We start from the raw sequence: 18,992 nt of genomic DNA on the forward strand, positions 1-18,992 counted from the left end.
TCAGGATATTCTTGACCGCTGTCCAGTGTTCCATGCCGGGATTAATTTGGTACCTTCCTACCAAACTCACGGCAAGGTTTACATCAGGTCTGGTACACAGCATGACATACATAATAGACCCTATGGACGAGGCATAGGGGACGACACTCATCTTTTCTCTATCTTCTGCCGTGGTCGGGCATTGAGCCGCGCTCAATCTTATACCTTGCAATACAGGCAAGAACCCCTTCTTGGACTAATCCATATTGAACTTCTTCAATATCTTGTCAAGGTACGTACTGTGTGAAAGACCAATGAGGCGCCTCGATCTATCTCTATAGATCTTGATGCCTAATATATAAGCAGCTTCTCCAAGGTCCTTCATTGAAAAACACTTGTTCAAGTAGGCCTTTATGCTTTCCAAGAATTCTATATCATTTCCCATCAATAGTATGTCATCCACATATAATATGAGAAATGCTACAGAGCTCCCACTCACTTTCTTGTAAACACAGGCTTCTCCATAAGTCTGCGTAAACCCAAACGCTTTGATCATCTCAACAAATTGAATGTTCCAACTCCGAGAGGCTTGCACCAGCCCATAGATTGAGCGTTGGAGCTTGCACACCTTGTCAGCATTCTTATGATCGACAAAACCTTCCGGCTGCATCATATACAATTCTTCCTTAAGGAAACCATTAAGGAATGCTGTTTTGACGTCCATTTGCCATATCGCATAATCATAGAATGCGGCAATTGCTAACGTGATTCGGACGGACTTCAGCTTCGCTACGGGTGAGAAAGTCTCATCGTAGTCAACCCCTTGAACTTGTCGATAACCCTTAGCGACAAGCCAAGCCTTATAGATGGTCACATTACCATCCGCGTCTGTCTTCTTCTTAAAGATCCATTTATTTTCTATGGCTCGCCGATCATCGGGCAAGTCAGTCAAAGTCCATACTTCGTTTTCATACATGGATCCTATCTCAGATTTCATGGCTTCCAGCCATTTGTCGGAATCTGGGCCCGCCATAGCTTCTTCATAGTTTGAAGGTTCACCATTGTCTAACAACATGATTTCCAGGACAGGGTTGCCGTACCACTCTGGTACGGAACGTGTCCTTGTGGACCTACGAAGTTTAGTAGCAACTTGATCTGAAGTTTCATGATCATCATCATTAACTTCCTCTCTAGTCGGTGCAGGCACCTCAGGAACATTTTCTTGAGCTGCGCCACTCTCCGGTTAAAGAGGCAATACTTCATCAAGTTCTACTTTACTCCCACTTACTTCTTTCGAGAGAAACTCTTTCTCTAGAAAGGATCCATTCTTGGCAACAAAGATCTTGCCTTCGGATCTGAGGTAGAAGCTATACCCAATAGTTTCTTTAGGGTATCCTATGAAGACGCATTTTTCCGATTTGGGTTCGAGCTTTTCAGGTTGAAGTTTCTTGACATAAGCATCGCATCCCCAAACTTTCAGAAACGACATCTTAGGTTTCTTACCAAACCACAATTCATACGGTGTCGTCCCAACGGATTTCGACGGAGCCCTATTTAATGTGAATGCGGCAGTCTCAATAGCATAACCCCAAAATGACAGTGGTAGATCGGTAAGAGACATCATAGATCGTACCATATCCAATAGAGTGCGATTACGTCATTCGGACACACCATTACGCCGAGGTGCTCCAGGCGGCGTGAGTTGTGAAACAATTCCGCATTTCCTTAAGTGCATGCGAAATTCTTGACTCAAATATTCTCCGCCACGATCTGATTGTAAGAACTTGATTTTCCTGTCACGTTGATTCTCAACCTCACTCTGAAATTCCTTGAACTTTTCAAAGGTCTCAGACTTGTGTTTCATTAAGTAGACATACCCATATCTACTCAAGTCATCAGTGAGGGTGAGAACATAATGATAGCCACCACGAGCCTCAACACTCATTCGATCGCACACATCAGTATGTATGATTTCCAATAAGTTGGTTCCTCGCTCCATTGTTCTGGAGAACGGAGTCTTGGTCATTTTTCCCATGAGGCATGGTTCGCACATATCAAATGATTCATAATCAAGAGACTCTAAAAGTCCATCTGCATGGAATTTCTTCATGCGTTTGACACCAATGTGACCAAGGCGGCAGTGCCACAAGTATGTGGGACTATCATTATCAACCTTACATCTTTTGGCATTCACACTATGAATATGTGTAACATCACGTTCGAGATTAAATAAGAATAAACCATTGACCAGCGGGGCATGACCATAAAACATGTCTCTCATATAAATAGAACAACCATTGTTCTCAGATTTAAATGAGTAGCCATCTTGCATTAAACGAGATCTAGATACAATGTTCATGCTCAAAGCTGGTACTAAATAACAATTATTGAGGTTTAAAACTAATCACGTAGGTAAATGTAGAGGTAACGTGCCAACGGCGATCACATCGACCTTGAAACCATTCCCGACACGCATCATCACCTCGTCCTTCGCCAGTCTCCGTTTATTCCGCAGTTCTTGTTTTGATTTACAAATATGAGCAACTGCATCGGTATCAAATACCCAGGAGCTACTACAAGCGCTGGTTAGGTACACATCAATAACATGTATATCACATATACATTTGGCATTGCCGGCCTTCTTATCCGCTAAGTACTTGGGGCAGTTCCGCTTCCAGTGACCGTTTCCCTTGGAATAAAAGCACTCAGTCTCAGGCTTGGGTCCATTCTTTGGCTTCTTCCCGGCAGCTTGCTTACCGGGCGTGGAAACTCCCTTGCCGCCCTTCTTGAAGTTCTTTTTACCCTTGCCTTTCTTGAACTTAGTGGTTTTATTCACCATCAACACTTGATGTTCCTGTTTGATTTCCACCTCCGCTGATTTCAGCATTGAATATACCCCAAGAACGGTCTTTTCCATCCCCTGCATATTGAAGTTCATCACAAAGCTCTTATAGCTAGGTGGGAGCGACTGAAGGATTCTGTCAAGGACCGCATTATCCGGGAGATTAACTCCCAACTGAGACAAGCGGTTGTGCAACCCAGACATTTTGAGTATGTGCTCGCTGACGGAACTATTCTCCTCCATCTTACAACTGTAGAACTTGTCGGAGACTTCATATCTCTCGACCCGGGCATGAGCTTGGAAAACCATTTTCAGCTCTTGGAACATCTCATATGCTCCGTGTTGCTCAAAATGCTTTTGGAGCCCCGGTTCTAAGCTGTAAAGCATGCCGCACTGAACCAGGGAGTAATCATCACTGCACGTCTGCCAGGCGTTCATAACGTCTTGTTCTGCTGGGAAAACAGGTGCTTCACCTAGCGGTGCATCAAGGACATATGCTTTCCTGGCAGCTATGAGGATAATCCTCAGGTTCGTGTAGTTGCTGCCATCGTCTTTCAGCTTGGTTTTCTCTAGGAATGCGTTGAAGTTGAGGGCAACATTAGCGTGGGCCATTTGATCTAGAAGACATATTTCAAAGATTTTTAGACTATGTTCATGATAATTAAGTTCATCTAATCAAATTATTTAATGAACTCCCACTCAGATAGACATCCCTCTAGTCATCTAAGTGATACATGATCCGAGTCAACTAGGCCGTGTCCGACCATCACGTGAGACGGACTAGTCATCATCCGTGAACATTTTCATGTTGATCGTATCTTCTATACGACTCATGTTTGACCTTTTGTTCTTCCGTGTTCCGAGGCCATGTCTGTACATGCTAGGCTCGTCAAGTCAACCTAAGTGTATTGCGTGTGTAAATCTGGCTTACACCCGTTGTATGCGAATGTTAGAACCTATCACACCCGATCATCACGTGGTGCATCAGAACAACGAACCTTAGCAATGGTGCACAGTTAGGGGGAACACTTTCTTGAAATTATTGCGAGGGATCATCTTATTTATGCTACCGTCGTTCTAAGCAAATAAGATGTAAAACATGATGAACATCACATGCAATCAAATAGTGACATGATATGGCCAATATCATTTTTCTCCTTTTGATCTCCATCTTCGGGGTGCCATGATCATCATTGTCACCGGCATGACACCATGACCTCCATCATCATGATCTCCATCATTGTGTCTTCATGAAGTTGTCTCGCCAACTATTACTTCTACTGCTATGGCTAACGGTTAGCAATAAAGTAAAGTAATTACATGACGTTTATGTTGACACGCAGGTCATAAATAAATTAAGACAACTCCTATGGCTCCTGCCAGTTGTCATACTCATCGACATGCAAGTCGTGATTCCTATTACAAGAACATGATCAATCTCATACATCACATATATCATTCATCACATCCTTTTGGCCATATCACATCACACGGCATATGCTGCAAGAACAAGTTAGACGTCCTCTAATTGTTGTTGCAAGTTTTTTTACGTGGCTGCTATAGGTTTCTAGCAAGAACGTTTCTTACCTACGCCAAAACCACAACGTGATATGCCAATTTCTATTTACCCTTCGTAAGAACCCTTTTCATCGAATCCGATCCGACTAAAGTGGGAGAGACAAACACCCGCTAGCCACCTTATGCAACTAGTGCATGTCAGTCGGTGGAACCAGTCTCATGTAAGCGTACGTGTAAGGTCGGTTCGGGCCGCTTCATCCCACGATGCCGCCGAATCAAGATAATACTAGTAACAACAAGTAAATTGACAAAATCGACGCCCACAAGAACCTGTGTTCTACTCGTGCATAGAAACTATGCATAGACCTAGCTCATGTTGCCACTGTTGGGGATCGTTGCAGAAATTAAAAAATTTCTACGCATCACCAAGATCAATCTATGGAGTAACTAGCAATGAGAGGGGAGTGCATCTTCATACCCTTGAAGATCGTGAGTCGGAAGTGTTGCAAGAACGGGGTTGGAGGAGTCGTACACGTAGCGATTCAGATCGCGGCTGAATCCGATCTAAGCACCGAACAACGGTGCTTCTGCGTTCAACACACGTGCAGCCCGGTGACGTCTCCCGCGTCTTGATCCATCAAGGAGGATGGAGAGGTTGAGGAAGAAGGCTCCAACAGCAGCACGACGGCGTGGTGGTGATGGAGTGGCAGTTCTCCGGCAGGGCTTCGCCAAGCTCACGCGGAGGAGGAGAGGTGTTGGGGAGGGGAGGGACTGCGCCTTGTATGTGGTGCTGCAGCCCTCCGCTCGCCCCTCTATTTATAGGGAGAAGGGGGCCGGCCCCTCTATATGAGATCTAGAGGAGGGGGCGGCGGCCAAGGAGGAGGGGGCTTGCCCCCCAACCAAGGGGGGGGGCGCCCCCCTTTAGGGTTCCCCCCAAACCCTAGGCGCATGGGCCCTAGGGGGAATGGCGCCCAGCCCACTAGGGGTCGATTCCCTTCCACCTACAGCCCATAAGGCCCCCCGGGGCAGGTGGACCCCCGGAACCCCTCCGGTGGTCCCGGTACAATACCGGTATACCCCAGAATATTTCCGGTGACTGTATGATGACTTCCCATATATAAATCTTCACCTCTAGACTATTCCGGAACTCCTCGTGACGTCTGGGATCTCATCCGGGACTCCGAGCAACACTCGGTAATCACATACAAATCTTCCTAATAACCCTAGAGTCATCGAACCTTAAGTGTGTAGACCCTACGGGTTCGGGAACCATGCAGACATGACCGAGACAACTCTCCGGCCAATAACCAACAGCGGGATCTGGATACCCATGTTGGCTCCCACATGTTCCACGATGATCTCATCGGATGAACCAGGATGTCGAGGATTCAAGCAATCCCGTATACAATTCCCTTTATCAATCGGTACGTTACTTGCCCGAGATTCGATCGTCGGTATCCCAATACCACGTTCAATCTCGTTACCGGCAAGTCACTTTACTCGTTGTGTAACACATCATCCCGTGACCAACCCTTAGTTAAATTGAGCTCATTACGATGATGTCTTACCGAGTGGGCCCAGAGATACCTCTCTGTCATATGGAGTGACAAATCCCAGTCTCGATTCGTGCTAACCCAACAGACACTTTTAGAGATACCCGTAGTGCACCTTTATAGTCACCCAGTTGCGGTGTGACGTTTGGCACACCCAAAGTATTCCTACAGTATCCGGGAGTTGAACAATCTCACGGTCTAAGGAAAAGATACTTGACATTAGAAAAGCTTTAGCAGATGAACTACACGATCTTGCGCTATGCTTAGGATTGGGTCTTGTCCATCACATCATTCTCCTAATAATGTGATCCTGTTATCAATGACATCAGGAAACCGTAACCATCTATTGATCAACGAGCTAGTGAACTAGAGGCACACTAGGGACATGTTGTGGTTTATGTATTCACACATGTATTACGATTTCCGGATAACACAATTATAGCATGAACAATAGACAATTATCATGAACAAGGAAATATAATAATAACCATTTTATTATTGCCTCTAGGGCATATTTCCAACAAGATGAACTAGGCCATGATCCCTGGCGAGCCTCGTGTTTCTACGGAGAGGCACAGACATAGTTACGTCACCAGACGTGGGACACGATGAAAGGGATTGCAAATTCATGTGCTCTTCCTTGGATTTGCTTTGGTTATTTCAATGAAGTTCTACCTCCAAAAGAACAACAGGGAATTGGGGAGCGTAGCAATGCCCAAATCCAGGGCTTTCGAGAGGCGGTGGATGTTTGCATGCTGGAGGATATTGGCTATCAGGGCAACTTTTGGACCTTTGAAAAAGGGTAACATGGCGCATCTACACCCGGGTCCGTTTGGATAGAGCGGTTGCATCGTCTGAATGGATGGTGAAATTTCCTAATGCAGCGGTGAAGCATCTTACTACGGCCACTTCTGATCACTGTCTGATCTTGATCACGATGGATAGAGCGGTGAAGCCTCCTTTCAGATACGAGGTGATGTGGGAAACACACGGGGAATGTAATAATATTATGAAACACTACTGGAGCGTTGATCAGCCGGCCTTGAACCTAGAGGAACTGCGGACTAAACTCAATGACATGGCGAATAATCTAGGCAAGTGGAACAGGGAAACTTTCGGATGTGTCCGAAAAGAGATCAAACCGTTGTTGAAAGATCTTGAGAGGATGCATGGGGATCCCACAAGGAGAGGACCGACACACCCTGAGATCAAAATCAATGAAATATTGGTTGAACTTTACCATCGCGAAGAGCTTATGTGGAGGCAACGCTCCAGAATAGAATGGTTAGCATTAGGAGACAAAAATACAAAATTCTTTCATCTTCGAGCGAGTAAGAGGAGAAAGAAAAATATGATAAAAGCACTTGCTAACGCGCTTGGGGTGACTGTTGAGGACCTGGCTGAACTAAGGGAATTGGTAACAGAATTTTACAAGACCGTGTATACCTCTGAGGGGGTGACAAACATGGAACAGGTCCTGCAACATGTACCCACGAAAGTGACGTAGAATATGAATGATATGCTGATGGCACCATATACAAAAGAGGAGGTCAAGACGGCACTCTTTCAGATGGGATCGACCAAGGCACCAGGGCCAGATGGTTTCCCAGCACACTTCTACCAAAGACATTGGGAAATCTGTGGAGATGAGGTGACTGAGGGAGTCCTGGATTAGGGGGTGTCCGGATGGTCGGACTATACCTTCAGCTGGACTCCTGGACTATGAAGATACAAGATTGAAGACTTCGTCCCGTGTCCGGGAGGGACTTTCCTTGGCGTGGAAGGAAAGCTTGGCGATACGGATATGTAGATCTCCTACCATTATAACCGACTTTGTGTAACCCTAACCCTCTCCGGTGTCTATATAAACCGGAGGGTTTTAGTCCGTAGGACAACATACAGAACAACAATCATACCATAGGCTAGCTTCTAGGGTTTAGCCTCTCCGATCTCGTGGTAGATCTACTCTTGTACTACCCATATCATCAATATTAATCAAGCAGGATGTAGGGTTTTACCTCCATCAAGAGGGCCCGAACCTGGGTAAAACTTCGTGTCCCTTGCCTCCTGTTACCATCCGGCCTAGACGCACAGTTCGGGACCCCCTACCCGAGATCCGCCGGTTTTGACACCGACATCGGTGCTTCCATTGAGAGTTCCTCTGTGTCATCGCCGTTAGTCTTCAATAGCGATGCAGTCCAGGGTGAGACCTTCCTCCCCGGACAGATCTTCGTCTTCGGCGGCTTCGCACTGCGGGCCAATTCACTTGGCCATCTGGAGCAGATCGAAAGCTATGCCCCTGGCAGTCAGGTCAGATTTGGAAGTTTAAACTACACGGCTGACATCCGCGGGAACTTGATCTTCGACGGATTTGAGCCACTACCGAGCGCGCCGCACTGTCACGACGAGCATGATCTAGCTCTGCCGCCGAACAGTGCCCTGGAGGCCACACCCGCATCGGCTTCGACCCTTAATTCGGAGCCAACTGCGCCGATCGAGGATGGGTGGTTGGATGCCGCCTCAGGGGCTGCGATCCCAACGGCGGTCGAGCCGAACACTAGCCCCGCACTCCACGAGACTCGTGACTCCAAGGAGCCGGACTCCTCTCCGGACTCCGAACCCTCCGCGCCCCTGCCGATCGAATATGATTGGGCGCCGATCATGGAGTTTACTGCCACGGACATCTTTCAACACTCGCCTTTCGGTGATATTTTGAAGACACTAAAGTCTCTCTCTTTATTAGGAGAGCCCTGGCCGGACTACGGTCAGCAAGGTTGGGATACGGACGATGAAGAAATTCAAAGCCCACCCACCACCCACTTTGTAGCCACTTCCGACGATTTAACCGACATGCTCGACTTCGACTCCGAAGACATCGACGACATGGACGCCGATGCAGGAGACGATGAAGAACTAGTGCCTATTGGGCCCTAGAAAGCCACCTCGTCATATGACATATACATGGTGGACACCTCAAAAGAAGGATATGGCGATGGAACAGCGGATGATGACCCCTCCAAGAAACAGCCTAAGCATCGGCGTCAGCGGCGCCGCTCAAAATCCCGCCAAAGCAAATACGGTGATTCCAGCACGGGAGATAATAATACTCTGGAGAGTGCCGAAGAAAACCCCCTCCAGCAAGATTTAGCACAGGAGGACGGAGAAGCCAGCACAGGATGAGAGAGCGGCAGACAGAGAGGTCGAGGACGATAATTATATGCCTCCCTCCGAAGACGAGGCAAGCCTCGACGACAACGAATTCGTCGTGCCAGAGGATCCCGTCGAGCAAGAGCGTTTTCAACGCAGGCTTATAGCCACGGCAAGATGCCTCAAGAAAAAACAACAACAACTTAGAGCTGATCAAGATTTGCTAGCCGACAGATGGACTGAAGTCCTTGCGGCCGAAGAGCATAAACTCGAACGCCCCTCCAAGAGCTACCTAAAGAGCAGGTTGCTACCCCGACTAGAGGAGGAAGCACTTAAACCTACATCACCAGCACTTGATACGGCCGACCGGCCACCTCGTGGCCGCGACAGAGAGGCCTCTCGGCCCTCCACTCAAGCCGCACCCCATACCAAGGCACGGGAAAATGTGCCTGACCTGCAAGATATGTTGGAGGACAAGGCAAGGCAAACAAGATCGATCTACGGATCGCGTGGGCGCCCCACGACTCGAGAGGGTAACCGTCACGCCGAACACAAATCCGGTAGGGCCGAACACAGTAGACAAAGCTCATTGGAGCTACGTCGTGATATAGCCCGATATAGAGGCGCCGCACACCCACTATGCTTCACAGACGAAGTAATGGATCATCAAATCCCCGAGGGTTTCAAACCCGTAAACATCGAATCATATGATGGCACAACAGATCCTGCGGTATGGATCGAGGATTATCTCCTTCATATCCACATGTCCCGCGGCGATGATCTCCACGCCATCAAATACCTCCCACTCAAGCTTAAAGGACCAGCTCGGTATTGGCTTAACAACTTGCCTGCAGGATCAATCAGTTGTTGGGAGCACCTGGAAGCCGCATTCCTCGACAATTTCCAGGGCACTTATGTGCGACCACTAGACGCCGATGACCTAAGCCACGTAATTCAGCAGCCAGAGGAATCGGCCAGGCAATTCTGGACACGGTTCCTAACAAAGAAAAATCAAATAGTCGACTGTCCGGACGCAGAGGCCCTAGCAGCCTTCAAGCACAATATCCGTGACGAGTGACTTGCCCGGCACCTTGGATAGGAAAAGCCGAAATCTATGGCAGCACTCACGACACTCATGACCCGCTTTTGCGCGGGAGAAGAAAGCTGGCTTGCTCGTAGCAACAATATGACCAAGAACCCTGGTAATTCGGATACCAGGGACAGTAGTGGCAGGTCGCGTCGCAAGAAGCAGAAGCGCCGCATTAACGGCGACAATGCTGAGGATACGGTAGTTAATGCCGGCTTCAGAGGCTATAAATCCGGTCAGCGGAAAAAGCCATTCAAAAGAAATCCTAGGGGCTCGTCCAGTTTGGACCGAATACTCGACGGCTTGTGCCAGATACATGGCACCCCCGAAAAGCCTGCCAATCACACCAACAGGGATTGTTGGGTGTTCAAGCAGGCAGGCAAGTTAAATGCTGAAAATACCAACAAGGGGCTGCATAGCGATGACGATGAAGAGCCCCGGCCGCCGAACAACAGTGGACAGAAGGGTTTTCGCCCACAAGCGCGGATGGTGAACATGATATATGCAACCCACATCCCTAAGAGGAAGCGGAAGCGCGCGTTAAGGGACGTATACGCGGTAGAGCCAGTCGCCCCAAAGTTCAACCCATGGTCCTCCTGCCAGATCACCTTTGATCGAAGGGACCATCCCACTAGCACCCGTCATGGCGGATTCGCCGCATTGGTTCTAGACCCAATTACTGACGGATTTCATCTCACTAGAGTCCTTATGGACGGCGGCAGCAGCCTGAACCTGCTTTACCAGGATACAGTGCGGAAAATGGGCATAGATCCGTCAAGGATTAAGCCCACCAAAACGACCTTTAAAGGCGTAATACCAGGTGTAGAGGCCAACTGTACAGGCTCAGTCTCCCTTGAAGTGGTCTTCGGATCTCCGGATAATTTCCGAAGCGAGGAGTTAATCTTTGACATAGTCCCATTCCACAGTGGCTATCACGCACTGCTCGGGCCAACCGCATTCGCCAAGTTCAACGCGGTACCTCAGTACGCATACCTTTAGCTCAAGATGCCAGGCCCTCGAGGAGTAATTACGGTCAATGGAAACACCGAACGCTCCCTCCGAACGGAGGAGCACACGGCGGCCCTTGCAACAGAAGTACAAAGCAGCCTCTCCAGGTAGTTCTCCAGTCCGGCCATCAAACGTCTGGACACCGTCAAGCGCGCCCGGAGTAACCTACAACAAGACCGCCTGGCACGTTCCGAGCAGGCGTAGCAATGCGACCCCAACCCCAGCCCTCGCAAAAATGCGACGCCAGTGCTTCGCGTACATAATTACGCTCTAGAAATACCATGGGTACAGGGGGAGGGGCACCATCACGGCACACCCAAAACACGGCTTAAACCGCACCAGGGGCTGCCGATTTTTTAATTTTCTCTTACTTTCAGGACTCCATTCTTCGGAAGGCCTATTCGGCAGTTCAATTGCCACACAAACGATGCAAGAACCAGGGAAGCAGACAAGCCATGCCACATTACGGAAGTCCCAGGTGGTCTCTATCACGAGCAGTATACCTGTTTTGCACACCATTCCGTAGCCTGCCCCTGGAACGAACATGTTAAATAGTCCAACCTTTTGCTTATCGCATTATTTGTATCGTTCTGCTTTGATCGCAACCCTTTTTAATAAACAATGCATAGCTTTTGTCTATTTTTGCATTACTTTTCTTACAAATATATGTTCCTTAACGACATGTTGCACCCGTACACTTTGGTACGGCCAAAATACGCCAGGAGCTTTAGTACCCCTCAATATGGTGTGAGAAGTCCGAACACTTTAACAAGTGCGGCACCCCGAACTTATAGCATTATATGCATCGGCTCCGAATCATGTCTTGGGTCAATAGTTGGGTTTGCTCGGCTCCTATGTTTTGGTGCCTTACGTTCCGCTGTGTCGGCTAAGGTAGCACTAGGAGAACTACTGCGATTGTGCCCCAGTTGAGCTGGGTTGAGCACCTCAGTAGAGAAAGCTAAAACTGCCTGTCATGATGAAGCGAGAGCTGGTCGCTGTTCGAGAGTTTTTTCGAGTACCTAAAGACTTATGCCGCTTAGAGCGAGGAGTCGGCTCTGTCCGACCAAGGCGTGGATAGCGCCCCGAACTCGGTCTTCCGAATACCAGGGGCTTCGCTGAAATTTAAAATTATAGAATTCTATGGCTAAGTGAGAGTGTTCATGCATTATAGTCCGATTGCCTTGTTCGTTGTGCTGAGCGCCTCCCTCGGAGGACCCAAACACGGGAAAAAGAGCGATCAGGTTTATCCCCGAACACCCTAGCACTAGCGGCACGGGGGAAGAAGCCGACGACTCGCCATCTCTCAAAATTGATAAACAACCGCACAGAAGGTAATATTTTAAATTCCAACAGCATTGCTTAGCGCATATGAACAAGTTTTCAGTGCACAGGACAAAACGAGCGAGTTTTACTCAAAAATTACATCCCTGGAACATTCATCTGCCTAAGGCAGGCACCCTTCAGAACATCCTTATAATAATTCTCGGGCTTGCGATGCTCTTTCCCCGGCGGTGGCCCGTCCTTCACAAGCTTCTCAGCATCCAGCTTGCCCCAGTGCACCTTAGCACGGGCAAGGGCCCTACGGGCACCTTCAATGCAGACGGAGCGCTTGATGACTTCGATCCTTGGACAGGCCCCCACCAGCCGCCGCACTAGCCCGAAATAGCTCCCAGGCAGAGCCTCTCCAGGCCACAGCCGAACTATGAGGCCCTTCATGGCCTGTTCGGCCGCCTTGTGGAGCTCGGCCAGTTGCTTCAGCTGGTCGCTCAGGGGCACGGGGTGTCCGGCCTCAGCATACTGAGACCAGAACACCTTCTCTGTCGAGCTGCCCTCCTCGGCTCGATAGAATGCGGCGGCGTCGGACACACTATGGGGAAGATCTGCGAACGCTCCTGGAGAGCTCCGGATTCGGGTAAGTAACAACTAACTCACGTTTATGTGTTTGCTTTGCATAAAGAATGCCTTACTCGCAGCTATCTTTTTCACCGTATCCAACTCCTGGAGGGTCTTCTGGGATTCGGCCTTGGCAGACTTGGCATCTTTAATAGCCACCGCGATCTCGGACGCTCGCGTCTTTCAGTCAAGCTCCAAACTCTCATGTTTTTTCATGAGAGCCTGGAGCTCTTGCCGCACCTTGCCAACCTGAGCCTCATTCTTCTCCCGCTCGGTGCGCTCTGTGGCCGCCCTCTTCTCGGCCTCGAGCAGCGCTTGCTTAAGGGTCGCCACCTCAGACGTGGCCCCTATAATAGCCACGATAATCCTATCATTTTTTGCAATTGCACCTTTTTTATATATATTTAAACAAGGTATTTCTTACCTTCCTTGTCCTCGAGCTGCTTCTTGGCACGCTCGAGCTCTTGCTCGGACTGCTCGAGGTTCTGCTTTAGCGTGTCCATTTCCGTAGTCAGTGTGGCGGACGCTAGCAGAGAAGCCTGCATACGCATATTGACTCCTTTTTGTTAGACTCCTGCGAATTTTATTTGATCCTCTATTCGGCTTTTCTTCCCGAACGCCAAACAGAGCATCAGGGGCGACTGTCTATGTGGTAATATTAGTTACACATTTTTTACTTACCTCAAAGCCTGTTAAAAGGCTATCACAAGCTTCAGTCAGTCCACTCTTGGCGGACTGAACCTTCTGGACCACCGCACTCATAATGGTGCGGTGCTCCTCGTGGATGGAGGCGCCTTTGAGAACCTCCAACAGATTGTCCGGCGCCTCCGGTTGGACGGGGGTCACCGGCACGGTGGGCTTGCTCCTCTTGGAAGGAGGTCGCCCGCCGGACTCTGGAACCTTTGAAGGTTCCGGAGAGGTGTCCGGCCTAGAGCCGGACTTGGAGCCCTGGGGGGTTTTATCCCCTTTACTCCTGGAGTCCGGGAGGTTGCCTTGCGGCGCCTCCAGGACCACCTCCTCCTGGCTTGGAACCTGTTGGGAAAACACTTCGGCGTCGTCCGTAGGGCGGGGGGAGGTAGCCGCCGGAAGCGAATTCACATCCGACGAGTTCAGTGAACCGCTTGACGACGCGGCGAGCCGGTCTTTGGGTGGGCTGCGTAATCATATTCGACATAAGGGAAATTTGTGCAATAAAAGGAATACTATGAATTACTCTGGTATCCGGATACTTACAATTTCGCCAGGGGCTTGGCCCTGAGCGGCCACTCCTCTTCGTTGTCGTCTGCGTCGGTGGAGTAGTCCGGAGGAAGGGTTTTCCCCTTCTTGGACCCTTCGGCCTCCCCAGGGAGGGCGGCCTTCCTTTTCCTCTCTCCTCCCGCTGGAGGGGGAGAGGTCTCTTCTTCCTCCTCCTCGTCTTCACGGGAGGAATGCGCCTTGGAGCCGTCGGATGATGAACTCGACACCTCCTGGCACCAGGCACTTTTTCGAGTCCCCGTGGCCTTCTTCGTGGCCTTCTTCTCCGGCACCACATGGGGTGCCGGAACCAGCAGCTTCGCCAAGCGGGCATCGGCTGGATCTTCGGGCAAAGGAGCCAGACAGTCGATCTGTTCGGACTTCGCCTGCCAAACCTGTCAAAGGTAAGGGAGCTTAGATCCCGCATAGAGTTAAACTATGAAAAACTAATACCCTGTAAAAGGTACAAACAACTTACCGCGCTAGCGTGACGCTGCGCGCTGAATCCGCGATCCTCGGTAGCGGATGCGGGAGCCTCGGCGCCCTTCAAAAGCACCTTCCAGGCATCTTCGTACGTCATGTCGAAGAGCCTGCTCAGAGTTCGGTGCTGCGCCGGGTTGAATTCCCACAGATTGAAGGCCCGTTGTTGACACGGGAGGATCCGACGGATGAGCATAACCTAGACTACATTGACAAGCTTGAGCTGTTTGTCCACCAGGGTTTGGATGCATGTTTGCAGTCCAGTCACCTCTCCTTTGCTGCCCCATGACAGGCCCGTCTCTTTCCAGGACGTGAGCCGCGTTGGGGGTCCGGACCGAAACTCAGGGGCTGCGACCCACCCAGGGTCGCGCGGCTCGGTGATGTAAAACCACCCCGATTGCCACCCCTTCGGGGTCTCCACATAGGAGCCCTCGAGCCATAAGACGTTGGGCATCTTGCCCACCATGGCGCCTCTGCACTCCGCCTGGTTGGCGCGCACCACCTTCAGCTTGACATTGAAAGTCTTGAGCCATAGGCTGAAATGGGGGTGGATGCAGAGGAAAGCCTCGCACACGATAATAAACGCCGAGATGTTGAGGATAAAGTTCGGGGCCAGATCATGGAAATCCAGGCCGTAGTAGAACATGAGTCCCCGAACGAATGGGTGGATAGGAAATCCCGGTCCGTGGAGGAAGTGGGGAAGGAACACTACCCTCTCATGGGGCCTTGGGGTGGGGAGGAGCTGCCCCTCTTTGGGAAGCCGGTACGCGATGTCGTTAGACAAGTATCCGTCCTTCCTTAGTTTTTTGATGTGTCCCTCCGTGACGGAGGAGACCATCCACTTGCCTCCCGCTCCGGACATGGCTGGAGAAGGTTGAGGTGGGGAGTGCGGACTTGGGCGCTAGAGCTCGAGTGCGCGAAAATGGATAGGCAAAGGAGGAAGAAGGCGTAGGTGAAAAGGTGGATCCTTATCCCTTTATATGGGTGGACACAACTACGTGTCCCCACCAGCCTGGTAAAACTCGCTTATCTCCAAGCGCCGTAATCAATGGCGCGGTTGGGTTACCCACGCCCGTATTGATGAGAATCCCGGAATAAGGGGACACGATCTCTGCTTTAACAAGATGTGCCAAGGAAACCGCATAGCATGACACGCTGAGGTGGGATAATAAAACGATTCAGATAAAGGCTTGGTCGTGGTGTGTCACACTACGGAATACGTTAGTAGATTAGATTTGTGTAAATATTATTCTCTCTACGGCAATATGTGGAAACTTATTTTGCAGAGCCAGACACTATCTTTGTGTTCAAAATCTTCTATGAAGTACATGGAGGAGGAACCCGCCTTGCAATGCTGGAGACAATCTGCGCGCCGGACTCGTCATCATTGAAGCTTGGTTCAGGGGCTACTGAGGGAGTCCTAGATTAGGGGGTGTCCAGATGGCCGGACTATACCTTCACCCGGACTCCTGGACTATGAAGATACAAGATTGAAGACTTTGTCCCGTGTCCGGGAGGGGCTTTCTTTGGCGTGGAAGGCAAGCTTGGCGATACATATATGTAGATCTCCTACCATTATAACCGACTTTGTGTAACCCTAACCCTCTCCGGTGTCTATATAAACCGGAGGGTTTTAGTCCGTAGGACAACGTACAGAACAACAATCATACCATAGGCTAGCTTCTAGGGTTTAGCCTCTCCGATCTCGTGGTAGATCTACTCTTGTACTACCCATATCATCAATATTAATCAAGCAGGACGTAGGGTTTTACCTCCAGCAAGAGGGCCCGAACCTGGGAAAAAAATCGTGTCCCTTGCCTCCTGTTACCATCCGGCCTAGACGCACAGTTCGGGACCCCCTACCCGAGATCCGCCGGTTTTGACACCGACAGTGACCATGGCAGTAGTTCGGATTATTAAGGGGGGAGGGAGAGTGTAGAGTGTGTAAATGACACGGTGCTAGTTCTTATTCCCAAGGTGATGAATCCAACGTTCCTCACACAATTTCGTCCAATTAGCTTATGTAATGTGCTATACAAAATTGCATCCAAAGTTATTGCAAACAGGTTGAAAGTTATCCTGCCGGACATAATTTCAGAAGAGCAATCTGCGTTCATCCCTGGTCGGATGATCACCGACAACATTATTTGCGCTTATGAGTGCTTGCATTTTATGAACAGAAGTAAAGCAAAGAGAAATAGTCATTGTGCGCTGAAGCTGGACATGATGAAGTCATATGACCGTCTGGAGTGGTCCTACCTTCAGGCTATCATAATCAAATTGGGCTTTGCACAACAATGGGTAAATATAATTATGAGCATGATCAGTATCATTTTCAGTTATGTTCAACAGAAAGAAACTTGAATCTTTTAAACCTTCACGAGGCATCAGACAGGGAGATTTGATCTCCCCCTACCTTTTCTTGATTGCAGCAGAGGGCCTTTCGTGCCTACTAAAAACTAGTTCACAGTCATCTGTGCTTGAGGGGATTAAGGTGGCAAATACAGTTCCGGCTGTTAACCACCTCCTCTTTGCGGATGACAATCTGTTGTTATTCAAGGCGAGTACAGAGGGGGCAGTTGAGGCTTCAAACCTTCTGGAGTTGTACTGTAATTCATCGGGGCAACGTATCAACTATGATAAATCGTCCATATTTTTCAGCAAAGGTTGCCCGCAACAGTTGAGAGACAATATCAAAGCAATTCTACACGTCCAAAATGAATCACTGAATGAGCGCTATCTGGGCATGCCAATGGATGTGGGGCAGTCCAAGATGAGCATGTTCAGATATCTCAGAGATACAGTGTGGGAAAAGGTGAAGGGATGTATGGAGAATCTCCTATCAGTAGGAGGAAAAGAGATTCTAATTAAAGTAGTGGCACATGCCTGCCAGTCTACTCGATGGCCTGCTTCAGATTTCCCAGAGGCCTATGTGAGATTATCTCCTCCATTATTCAGCAATTCTGGTGGGGAAGTAAAGCGGGGAAACGTAAACCAGCATGGGTGGCTTGGGACATTATGACAAGGCCAAAACATCTTGGAGGCCTTGGTTTCCGGGACATGGAAGTTTTTAACCTTGCTTTATGTTGGGGAATGCACTAATTTCAAAAAAAATCCTACACACACGCAAGATCATGGTGATGCATAGCAACGAGAGGGAGAGTGTTGTCCACGTACCCTCATAGACCGTAAGCGGAAGCGTTATGACAACGCGGTTGATGTAGTCGTACGTCTTCACGATCGACTGATCCTAGTACCAAAAGTACGACACCTCCACGATCTGCACACGTTCGGCTCGGTAACGTCCCACGAACTCATGATCCAGCAGAGTGTCGAGGGAGAGCTTCGTCAGCACGACGGCATGATGATGGTGATGATGATGATGCTACCGGAACAGGGCTTTGCCTAAGCACCGCTATGATATGACCGAGGTGGATTATGGTGGAGGGGGGCACCGTGCACGGCTAAGAGATCAATGCTCAACTTGTATGTCTATGGGGTGCCTCCTGGCCACGTATATAAAGGATGGAGGGAGGAGGACGGCCCTCATAGGGCGCGCCCAATGTGTGGAGTCCTACTAGGACTCCCTAGTCCTAGTAGGATTCCACCTCCCACATGGAATAGGAAAAAGGGAGAAGGAGAAGGAAGGAAGGGGCGCCCCCTTTCCCTAGTCCAATTCGGACCAGTCCATGGGGAACGGGCATGGCCACCCTTGAGGTCTTTCTCTCCTTTCCCGTATGGCCCATTAAGGCCCAATACGAATTCCCGTAACTCTTCGGTACTCCGAAAAATACCCGAATCACTTGGAACCTTTCCGATGTCCGAATATAGCCTTCCAATATATTGATCTTTATGTCTAGACCATTTCGAGACTCCTCGTCATGTCCCCAATCTCATCCGGGACTTTGAACAAACTTCGGTCATCAAATCACATAACTCATAATACAAATCGTCACAGAACGTTAAGCGTGCGGACCCTACGGGTTCGAGAACTATGTAGACATGACCGAGACTCATCTCCGGTCAATAACCAATAGCGAAACCTGGATGCTCATATTGGTTCCTACATATTCTACGAAGATCTTTATTGGTCAAACCGCATAACAACATACGTTGTTCCCTTTGTCATCAGTATGTTACTTGCCCGAGATTCGATCGTTGGTATCTCAATACCTAGTTCAATCTCGTTACCGGCAAGTCTCTTTACTCGTTCCGTAATGCATCATCCCGCAACTAACTCATTAGTCACATT

Source organism: Triticum dicoccoides, chromosome 3A (genome assembly GCF_002162155.2).
Source record: "Triticum dicoccoides isolate Atlit2015 ecotype Zavitan chromosome 3A, WEW_v2.0, whole genome shotgun sequence".
Classification (NCBI taxonomy): Eukaryota; Viridiplantae; Streptophyta; class Magnoliopsida; order Poales; family Poaceae; genus Triticum; species Triticum dicoccoides.